At 48.5% G+C, this 10056-nt stretch overlaps 1 long non-coding RNA gene across 1 annotated transcript; it reads right to left on the bottom strand.

Annotated features, from left to right (window-relative positions):
- Positions 1-6786: 6786 nt before the first annotated feature.
- LOC310851024 lies at positions 6787-9073 on the bottom strand. Its single transcript, XR_014567541.1, has 3 exons — positions 8454-9073; positions 7909-8031; positions 6787-6870 (listed from the first exon to the last, which is right to left on the bottom strand). It is a non-coding gene; the product is annotated as an uncharacterized lncRNA (long non-coding RNA).
- Between the last annotated feature and the right edge of the window lie 983 nt (positions 9074-10056).

Here is a 10056-nt window from a genome sequence, read left to right as displayed (position 1 = left end):
CAGACCCTGGTTCATTTGCTGAGGCCCCTGGTGACTGCACCTCTGGGCCATTTTCACCCTGGTCTTGCAGCTCTGTGTCATTAGCCAGGGATGAATTATCAGACTCCTCTCTGCTGAGCGCCCGCCGCCTCAGCTGATCTATATGTCTCTTCCAAACTTGCCCATTTTCCAAGGTCACATAATAGGACACAGGTCCACTAGTCCGGGTGACCACACCAGCCACCCACCGCGAACCTCGTGAATAGTTCCTCACCCAGACCAGATCTTCAGGGGCGAGATACCTTGTTGTGTCAGTCTCAGCCTGGGGGGTTGCTCTTGCATTACGGTTTGGCATTTTATCTGGGTGGACATAATCCAGCACCGTTACCAGTCTTCTACCCATGAGCAGCTCAGCTGGCGACTTGCCCGTTGCAGTACACGGCGTCGCATGCTGCAAAAATAACATTCGCGCGATGCGAGCTGACCAGTTACCCTCCATTAAGCGTGCAATGGATTCTTTGGCTGTTCTTACCATGCGCTCCGCCTGCCCATTGGAGGATGGGTGAAAGGGCGCGGATGTGACCCCTCTTATGAAGTTATCAGCCAAGAATGCCCTGAATTCTTGGGATACAAAAGCTGCCCCATTATCTGATACAATGGTCTCAGGTAACCCGTGGGTTGCCTCAACACCTTGATTACGGCAGCTGATGCCATGCTAGGGACCATCGCCACTTCTAACCATTTGGAATATGCATCGACGATAACCAAAAAGACCTTCCCCTGGAATGGCCCAGCAAAATCTAAGTGCAGCCGGCTCCAGGGAGATCTGGACTGCTCCCACCAGTGAACTGGTGCTCTGGCCACTTCTGGCCGCACCTCTTGGCATGCCTTGCATGTTCGTACCCATTGTTCTATGTTCTGGTCCATTCCAGGCCACCACACATAACATCGGGCTAGCGACTTCATCCTGACCATTCCCGGGTGTCCCATGTGAAGCGTCTCAAGAACCCTCAGTGGTGCTGGGATGATCACCCTATCTCCCCACAGGAGACAACCCTTATGCATGGACAACTCGTGCTGCCTTGTCGCATAAGGCCTGAATTTGTCTTCATGCGGACCACCTGGCCACCCCCTCCCCACCCAAGTGAGCACACGGGAGAGAACAGCATCTTTCCTCGTTTTCTCAGCTATATTAGTAGCCGTTACAGGAGCCCCCAGAAGTGTTTCCAGCATCATTATGTGCTCCGCTGGAGCAGGATCCTCATTGCTCCCGCCAGGAAGGGGCAATCGACTCAGCGCATCAGCGTGGCACAACCGTTTCCCCGGCACATGGGTCAAGGTGTACTGGAACCCGTTCAGGAATATAGACCAATGCAACATTCTGGGGGAGAGAATTTGTGGCGTTTGTTTGTTCGGGTTGAACAACCCTAACAGTGGTTTGTGGTTCGTTTCAATGGAGAAATGGCGACCGTACACATAATCATGGAACTTTTTGATTCCTGCCACAATTGCAAGCGCCTCTGCTACTCAGCATTCCTTGCAAGGAGTCAAAAGCCTTCTGCTGCTCCTGCCCCCATCGCCACACATTTTTTTTCTGCAACAGTCTATGTAATGGTTCAGCTACCGAAGCTTTCTGGGGTAAGAACGAATGATAAAAGTTAATAAGTCCCAGGAATGACTGCAACTCCGTCTTGTTCTGTGGTTGTGGTGCCTCGATGATGGCCTTAACCTTAGCATCTGTGCGGTGGATGCCTGATGCATCAATTTAAAACCCCAAGAAGTCCACAGTTGGCACCCCAAAACTGCATTTTTCCTTTTTTAGTTGCAACCCCACCTCCTTGAACTTGAGCAACACTGCACGGACACGCGCAACCAGTTCCTGTGGGTCTTTTCCAGCAATCAAAACGTCATCAAAAAATGGCAAGACCCCCGGCAGACCTCTTAACAGGCGTTCCATGAGCCCTTGAAAAATCCCTGGGGCCACACAAACTCCAAATTGTAATCTGTTAACTCTGAACGCCCCTTTATGTGTGACAATAGTCTGTGCTTCCGCTGATTGTGGGGTTACTGGCAGCTGTTGGTAAGCTTGTGCCAGGTCAATTTTTGCGAGCACCTTGCCCCCAGCCAGTTTAGCCAACAGATGTGATATGACTGGAATGGGGTATGAGTTTCCCCTGAGTGCCTTATTGATAGTACATTTGTAATCAGCACAGATCCTGACTTCCCCATTTGCTTTAAGGGGCGTGACGATTGGAGTCTCCCACTTAGCGGAGTCCACGGGTGAGAGAACTCCCTGCTTGACCAATTTATCCAGCTCTGCTTCGATCTTGGGTTGCAGTGCAAATGGCACTCGCCTTGGTTTGAGTCGGATTGGGGCCACCCCAGGGTCCAATCCGAAGTCACTGGGGACCCTTTATAACAACCCAGTTTTCCATTAAAGAGACCAGCAAATTCTTTGCATAATGCCTCGCTCATCTCAGGGCAGGTTTGGATTGAATTAAGCCCTGATATACTCAGTCCCAGGGCGGGGAACCAGTCAGTGCCCAGGAGACTGGGGCGACTGCCCTTCGCAATCACCAGTTTGAGTACCGCCTGTTTGTCCCGGAACTGTACTCTCACGGCACACATTCCCATGACATGGATGTGGCCCGCTGAGTATGACTGCAAAGTTGCCGGGAAGGGCTCCAGAGGGGGCAACTTACCCCTGGGGAAGAATGTCCTCGCGGTCTGGTCCGACACGATAGTGAATCCAGATCCGGAGTCCACCTCCATGTCGCACAGCTGACCCTCAATCTTCACCTTGACGTGTGCCTTGCCTTGCGCTGGAAACTGCACGACCCTCCCGTTGATCTCCGTTACGTAGTGGCAGTCCTGTAGAACGTGGGTTGCTGTGGGCGGTCTGCGATGCTCCAGTCTAGGTGCTCCTGTCGCTCCCAATGCCGCCAATCTACAGACCCTGGCGATGTGACCTGTTAACTCTTCCCGCAAGTCCAGCACATAGCATCCCGGAAACGACAACTCTTCCGCTCATGGTTTCCACCACAACCAGGGCACCTGCCTCGGTGATCTTTGTGCACTGTGCAGGCCTGACGCACTGACTCGACCCCACGGACTGGGCTCTGGCTCGAAGTAGCCTCTAGCTCGTCCATGGCAACTTCTATCTGTGGCTTAGGGGCCCTGCGACTGGCATCAAGCTCCTCTCTTTCATAATTCTCCGTGGCGGTGGCCTCCTTCAAGGCTGAAGCAAGGGTAACCTCTTCTTTAGCCACGATGCGTCTTCTGGCTTTCTTGCTGCTCAGACCACCGATAAAACGATCCAGGAGAGTCTCTTCCAGATCTTGGAAGTCACAGTGCTGAGCGAGCTTCCGCAGTTCAGCTAGAAATGCAGATACAGACTCCCCAGCACGCTGCTGCCTCTTATGAAACTCCATCCGCCGGGCCATCTTGGTCTCAGTAGGCGCCAAATGGCTTGTTAGGCAGGCAAGAATATCTTTGAGAGATGTCTCACTTAGCTTCGCTGGAGCAAGCAATGCCTTGGCCAGCGTGAAGATCTCAGGCCCACAGTAGCTCAGGAATGTGACCCTTCTTTTGCTGGCATCAGTGATCCCTTGAGCCTCCGCGAAGAACTCGAAGCGTTCGACGTAGTCTTCCCACGTGTGGGGCTCTGATGGCTGGAAGGGCTCCAATACCCTTGGACTCTCCATTGTCCTGTGGGCAGGGTCGTCTTCTCAGCTGGCCAGTGAGTCTTGTTTTAGCTACAATCCGGACTCTGAGGCAGGGCTGCGTTAACCGCTCCTCAGCATTCCGGATCCCACCCTCGTCGCCAGTTGTTGTGACGTGGAGTTTGTGATTTCAGCTCTCTTGACATAATATGCTGGAGACAGTTCTCTAGTAACACTTCTTTATTAAAGCAAACAAGACTGAGACTTGAGGAGGGGAGAGCTACATTTATATATTTTTTTTATAATATTTTTTATTGAGTTTATGAAATACAGAAAAAATAATAGAAAACAGATTATAGGAATAAAATAGAAAAGTTACAAATTTCCATGTTCTTTTTTCCATCAAGTCTAATGGACTTCCCCGCATCCTCCAAACCCTGCATTCTCTGTAGTACAGAACATCAGCAATTTGTTAACTTGTTTCAATACTTATTGTATCCTTCATTTTATCATGTTACCTAATTTCAAATATGTTATAACCCAAATCATGTACATTTTCATTTAAACACAATAAAGTTATTTCATTATTCTACCTCTAACTTCTTGTGCCTTAATTTCCATTTCATTAATTTATCATTGCTGAAGCTAGAATTTCCTAAAAGGTGCATTTTTTAACATTCGTACAGCTTATAATGTTTTTTCAAATAGTCCTTAATTTTTTTCCAGTCCTCCTCAATTGTTTCTTCTCCCAAGTCTCGGATTCTGCCAGTCATTTCAGCCAGTTCCATATAGTCCATCAACTGCGTGTGCCATTCCTCCAGCGTGGGTAGATCTTGTGTCTTCCAATGCTTTGCAATCAGGATCCTTGCTGCTGTAGTGGCGTACATAAAAAAAGTTCTATCTTTCTTAAGCACTCTCTGGTCCACCATGCCCAGGAGAAAGGCCTCTGGTTTCTTAGGTAAGGTAAATCTAAGTACCTTTTTTAGTTCATTATGAATCATCTCCCAAAAGGCCTTCACTTTCGGGCAGGTCCACCAGAGGTGAAAGAATGTCCCTTCCGCCTCTTTACATTTCCAACATTTATTGTCAGACAGGTGATATATCTTAGCAAGCTTGACTGGGGTCATGTACCACCGGTATATCATTTTCATAATGTTTTCCTTCAAGGCACTACATGCCGTAAATTTCATTCCGGTGTTCCATAACCTTTCCCAGTCTTCAAACATAATGTTATGCCCCAAATCCTGCGCCCATTTTATCATGGCGGATTTGACTGTCTCATCCTGAGTATTCCATTTAAGCAGCAAGTTATACATTCTCGAAAGTAGTTTATTTTTTGGCTCTAACAGTTCTGTCTCTAGTTTCGATTTTTCCACCTGGAATCCAACCTTCTTGTCCACTTTAGAAACCTCTTGAATTTGTGCATAGTGCAACCAATCTCGCACCTTGTTTTTTAGTTTTTCCAAGCTCTGCAACCTCCAATTGTCTCCAATTTTTTCAATTATTTCCCCATATTTAGGCCAATTGGCCTCCATGTTAAGTCTCTTACGTGCCTTGGCCTACATTTATAGGGACAGGGAACAAGCTAGAAAGGATACATTTTGGAGGGAACAATCTCAGGCAATCACAGTCCTGCCTTTTGGAGGAAACCAATAAGACAGAGGATCCAAATACAGCAGCTTAAATGAACCAATAGTAGCTGTACCCTCTGGAACCAAAAGACAGTTACTTTACCCTAATGCAAATACAGACAATAATAATGCAGATATAAAATCCTTTGACTCAATACACAACAGTTACTGTCTAAGGTGCAGCCATCCGCCAAAAAACGCCACACAAGGAAAACGGAACAGGGAGGGAAGAGGAAAATGTCAAAACCAGGCACCAATTTCTAAACAGCTGCTCTTATAATCCCCAGCTGGCACAGTTCAGGGGTAAGGAAGTTCCTGGTGCAGCTGGTCTTTCAGCAAAGCCGATGGAAGGAGCTCTGCTTCCTGCTTCTTCCGCTGGGGCAGCCTGATGGAGAGGAGGCCTGATGGAGCTGGATGGAAGGTGCGAATCAGGGATGCTCGCATGAAAGTGTGAACCAAACCATATTACTGTCCTGTCCTTACATGTCACTGAAAACTAAAGCCCCAACACACTTTCCAAAGGGTTTTGTTTCTGACATATTGTTGTGCTTGTCTTCCCTGACTGCATTCCTGCCCATCCTGAAGCCATTGCAATGCAAAAGGCTTTCTCCAGAGAAAGGCCCAGTCTCCATTGTACATTTAAAGCAGTATCATGACACTTTACACAGTCAGGGCTTCCTCCAGATAATTCTGGGATCTCTGCTTTGTTAAGGGTTCTGAGAGTAATTAGGAGACCTATATTATTCCACTGGCAGAGCTACAATTTGCAGAGTCCACTGGGAAGAGGGAACCTTGGAGCTAAAATCCAGCCAACCACCACTGCTGCTGCCCCTTTTCTCTTTTGTTGTTCATGTTGTTATCCTATTAGAAGGTACCTTAAGTAGTTTCTGTATAAAAATGGGTTATATCGACTTGATCTTATTGTGAACCTTCCCCACCCTATGGCCTGTGCAAAGGGTGGGCATATTAGATCAGATAAACAAACAAACAAGCAAACACATTATATTTTTAATGCTTACACTACAAGCCATCATCAGGCTCTGCTGCAAAATGTGGAGTAGAAAGACCTTAAATGAAATAATTCAGTTTATTTTTCACAGTGTTTTAATTAACACAAACATGTATGCTGGTAGATAGCGCAGCTGTCCTGGAAGCCACAAATAATCAAAAGGGACTCAATGTGCGTACACCATATTCTCCAAAATATAATGGTAGAGGATTCTCAGTGGCTTTATTCCACCTTGGAAACAGCACCGAGTAATTTGGAATGCCACAAATCTCCAGGGAAATTCAGATGCGGATGCTGTAAAAGGTCAGGTTTTCCGCCCTATTCCCTCTTGCCGAGTTCAAAGACGTTTACGCAGTGGCGTAGCGTGGGGGGTGCAGGGGGGCCGGCCGCACCGGGCGCAACATCTGGGGGTTAGGGTTAGGGGCGCAAATCCACGGGTTAGGGGGTGCAAATTACTTGCCTTGCCCCGGGTGCTGACAACCCACGCTACGCCACTGCGTTTACGCTAGGTTTCCGATGGAGTTTGTTACAAGGCTCTCTTCCTGTTCTTCGGTTTCGTGCAGCTTCTGGTACAACACTGTCAGAATTGCTGTGGGAAAGAAAGAGAGGACAAATGAACAAAGAGAAGCAGAATCCGAGGGAGATTGGACACTGTCCCCAAACATAGGAAAGCATTTACATCAGAGATGGGAGAACCCCAAGCCACTGGCTAAATAATAATAATAATAATAATAATAGTAATAATAATAATAATTTATTACATGTACCCAGCCCATCTGACTTGGTTGCCCCAGCCACTCTGGGAGGCTTCTAACAGAATATGACAGAACACAGCAAAACATCAGACAAACTTCCTGATACAGGGCTGCCTTCAGATGTCTATGGAAAGCTGTATAATTGTTTCTCTCTTTAACATCTGATGGGAGGGTGTTCCACAGGGCAAGGAGCCACTACTGAGAAGGCCCCTTTAATCCCCCCCTCAATTTTTTTTAATATTTCTGTCAAAGTTACCCCCTACCCCCACCACCAAAAGTGTGTTTCGGCTACCTAAGCAACAACATTTGCACCTCAAAATTATATAAAGGGAATGCGGTAGTTGATTATGTTCAGTAAACGTCAAAGTAAGGAACTTTCTCAAGCTTTTTGTTTGCAATTTGAACTTTATACATCCATCTAACCTTAGTCCGTTCACTATGTGTGGGTCCCAGTTTGGTTTGTGAGACTACTGTCCCCAAACCTTGCCTACTTCCCCATACATAGCATTGCAGGAGAGGGCAGTTGTGGAACAGGTAGAAGAATGGCTGGATCGGTCCCTGCAGGAAGCAAGTATGAAACCACCACCCCTCCACCGGCTGTGAAGTCACCCCCTCACCGCAGGGGAGTCAATTGCACAGCCAATCCTTGCAGACATCAGGTTTCCAGTCACCACCCATTGGCTGGTAGGTGGTGACTTCAAGCTTGTGGATCTCCATTCATGAAAGAACTGTGAAGGCCCCACCCACCTGTCCATTTTTTATTGCAAGGGGTTGGAGATTTCTAACCCACAACTCCAAAGTCAACAGAGGTCCTAACTCTACACGGTCCATCCCAAATCCACAAGCATCCACCCCCTTTGGTTTGAACTCACCAGCACTGAGGAAAAGTGGGAAGCTAGCCCAGGCAAAGTAGAAGGACCAGCCACGGAACTCTAGAGGAACATCGCTAGTATATTTCCCTGTATACACAGACATTGCAATCATCTTAGTGAATGCTAGGAAGAAGCATATGAAGAAGAATTAATGCCCCTTTGTTGCAGTGTGTGACTCTCCTGCTCCAACCCAGCCAAGGTTCGTTCATTCATTCATTCATTCATTAGGTTCACATCCTGCCCTTCCTCTCAAAGGAGACCAGGGGGGCAAACACTTTTGCGATTTAAAAAATACAGTTAAAATGAAATAAAACCCTATTTAAAATGTCTAAAAGCAATAAAACACAACCGAACATCGAAAACAAATTAAGAACAGATGTAAGCAGATCATGCGAATGGGCATACCCCACAAGTGTCCTGGAAGAACCAGGACCATCCCATTGGCTACAGAATGGCGACTGTTTTGGTTGTTGTGATCTTGCACGATTTTCCCATGGAAAAAGTGCTTCTTTCAGAGCCACGATCTCACTGGGAAAAGTAGCCACCTGTCAGGGAACTGCCATCAGCTCAGAGGCGAGAGGTGGAAGAGCAGTTGTGTTACAGGGAGCCTCCGAAGATCATGCGAAGCAGCTCTTCAGCCGGTGAGGAGGGAAGCCACGCCTCCAGTGGGGAAGGGATGCAGGGATCAGAAGATGTTAGAGAGAGCCGCAACACCGAGCCTGAGCAAAGCGAGGGGGAGGCAGGTCCCCTTTGCCCACGCCCTCTCTGTGCAGTCTGTTTAAGCACAGAGAGGGGAGGCGTAGGATGGGGGTCAAAAGACTGCTATGCTGGGGAAAGATTAAGGACCACCCACTCCCAGATTCTGCTAGTGACTGAGCAGACATGGAATTGAGACACTCTGCACAATGAATGTTTTGGACAGATAATAAAGCCTTGAAAAGACCAGTGGCAGTCTTGCCTGTTTGCTCTTGAGCAACCACACCGGCGCACATAACACCACCCTAAAAGTTGGAGGCAAGCTGCGTCCGAGATACCTGGAGTGAGGAATTTTTTTCTTAAACACTTGTGTAGCCATTTGCTTTTTGTGCAGATGAAGAGGAGCATAAAACCTGTAGCGCAGAGGAACCCGAACATCGCCCCCACCACCAGGAATCCTACGACAAAGGTGTTGAAAACTGCAGAAGGGGAAGAAAAAGGAGATTGACAGAATCACAATGGGTTGGAAGAACCCTATCACCTGAAGATCACCTGAAGGGGACGCAGCCTCCTGTGAAGCAGCGCGAGGCCCTGCCTCTTCCGTACCGGCACAGCGTGTGTTCGTTGCCCGCCGCTCTCTCCTCACCATGGCACAGCGCTCACCTGCCCGCCCGCCCTCCCACCTGCTGCTGCCATCGTGGGAGCCGGATTCGGCCTCCACCGTGGCCGCGCAGGGCTTCACTCAACTTGTGGGCACCATGAAGAGCCTGCTGCGGCGAGGTGGTGTGTGGCTTCAGCCGGGGCCCCAAGGAGCTCATCCCCACAGGTAAGGCGGCAGAGGCCAAGGCGGCCGCTCGCAGCCTTTTCCCGGAGGGAGCTGGGCCGGGCCTCCCTCCCTCTGGGTGGTGGGTTTCGGTTTCGTTCTGCCCACCAAACGCCGGCAGAGGCAGCAGAGGGGTGCGCGCTCTGCCCCTGGTGGTGCTTGGCAGGTGGCCAAACTCTATAATTTAACAGTAGAAGTTGGGGGTCGTCTTATACGCCCAGTCACCTAATACGCTGGGACATACAGTATTTTTCAGTGTCCAAGAAGATGTTTTTCACTTAATATTTTTAGTCCAAAATGGGGGGCCATCTTATACAGATGTTCAATGCTTGGGGGTTACAAAACAACAACAACACTCTAGTTACCTTCCTGTGGTTGGTGATTCAATCTCCCCCCGCCCCCAAAAAAGCTCCACACACTTGGTGTTGAGGCAGAGACCAAAGGGGACGCTCAGTCTGTCTATCGGCTTGCCCGCCTGCTCACTCACTTGCTCTGGGAGGCTGGATAAGAAGACCTGAGGTGAGCACTGGGAGAGATAGAAAGAGTCCCACCTCTCACAGGTGGTTTGTTTCCAGGCCATTGGAATCTGTCACCCTCCCTAAATTTCATTAATGAGTTTTCCAGCAGTA

This window comes from Podarcis gaigeae (genome assembly GCF_964106915.1).
Source record: "Podarcis gaigeae genome assembly, chromosome: 8".
In the NCBI taxonomy this organism is placed as follows: domain Eukaryota; kingdom Metazoa; phylum Chordata; class Lepidosauria; order Squamata; family Lacertidae; genus Podarcis; species Podarcis gaigeae.
Note: the sequence above shows the minus strand (reverse complement) of the source record. Positions and strands in the feature narration are given on the sequence as shown.